At 50.4% G+C, this 1267-nt stretch overlaps 1 non-coding gene across 1 annotated transcript; it reads left to right on the forward strand.

Moving 5' to 3' along the window:
* Positions 1-261: 261 nt before the first annotated feature.
* Positions 262-465, forward strand: LOC128949035 (small nucleolar RNA SNORA74). Its single transcript, XR_008484181.1, has one exon. It is a non-coding gene; the product is annotated as a small nucleolar RNA SNORA74 (small nucleolar RNA).
* The last annotated feature ends 802 nt before the right edge of the window (positions 466-1267 follow it).

The raw sequence follows: 1267 nt of genomic DNA on the forward strand, positions 1-1267 counted from the left end.
GCTTTGGAGCCACATGGGTGAGGTGTGACCGTGAGCCAGCCTGGGAAAATGGGCAAAAATGTTTTGCTGTCTAAAAGGCCTCTGCTGGCTCCTGTGCTAGCCTCAGGTCCTCAGGGTGGAAATAATGTGGTTTATCCAGAAATAAGTTTAGCTTATCTATTCCTCTTGCTGGATGAAGCCTTGATGAGAGTAGGTGTCATCAGAAAAGTGCCTCCACGTTTTTTCTGCCCTGTAAACCCCCCAGTTTTGGGGTTTTTGTCTCCCAGCAGTAGTCAGCTGCCCGTGGCTGCTCAGTGCCTGTGCCAGTGTTATGCTGCTGGGAGAGAAAGGTGCTGCTGAGCTTTCCTGGCACCAGCGAGGCCGTCCTTGTGCTCAGTGGTGCCAGGTTTTGGCAGAACTCTGCATGCCTGAGAGTGGAGTAACTCCTGCCCGTGGAGACAGGTGACTAGACTGTATGTGTTCATGCAGCAACAGGCAGCTTTATTGAGATCTAACTTCCTTACGTAGATAAGAAGGCCCATGAAGGTAATCCTCATTGGCTGAGCCAGTTACTACTCAGCTAACCAGCCAATAGCAGCCTGAGTCTCCAATGGCCTGGGTCTGCTCTTACTGGTTGAATTACATAAGCAAGGTAATTATATAATAAATCACTTATGAAGTTGGAATTATTTATACTGTGTGGCCTACAGGCCAGATGTAGAGCATCACAGAGGAATAGCTCATAAATATGGAACTTGTGTGTGTCATAAAACCTCTATAGCTCATAAATATGGAACTTGTGTGTGTCATAAAACCTCTGTTCGCATGATGTTTGGGGCACTCGAATGGAGGGAGGATCCTCCAAGTGATCAGTGCTGCAATAAAAATGAATGCTTTTTGATACTCAAACTGTGTTAGAAAGTTTCTTTTTGGGTGATTTCAGTGTCAGTTCCACAAGGCCCTGTAGTTTCACAGTGGCCCCTTGGTTCTAAAGTGTCACGATGGCCTCAGTCCCACAAGGCCCCACAATGTCCAAAGAGTCCCCTTAATTCCATGGGGCCCTGAAGAGCTACAATGGCCCCTTGGCTCCATGAGGCCCTGCAGTGCCACCCTGGGGCAGGAGGCCAGGAGGAACTCATTCCCCACACGCTGCAGCTCCCTGGGCCAGCTGGCACCAACACCTTCTCCCAGGCCAGCACTGCCGGGTACAGCCAGGGCTGAGCCACACTGCAGCTCCCTGCAAACCACGGCAGGGGCTGCGAGGCCAAAACCCGAGTCACAGACAGTT

Source organism: Melozone crissalis, unplaced genomic scaffold, assembly GCF_028551555.1.
Source record: "Melozone crissalis strain CALT ecotype California unplaced genomic scaffold, PUWL_Pcris_2 ptg000192l_1, whole genome shotgun sequence".
NCBI lineage: Eukaryota > Metazoa > Chordata > Aves > Passeriformes > Passerellidae > Melozone > Melozone crissalis.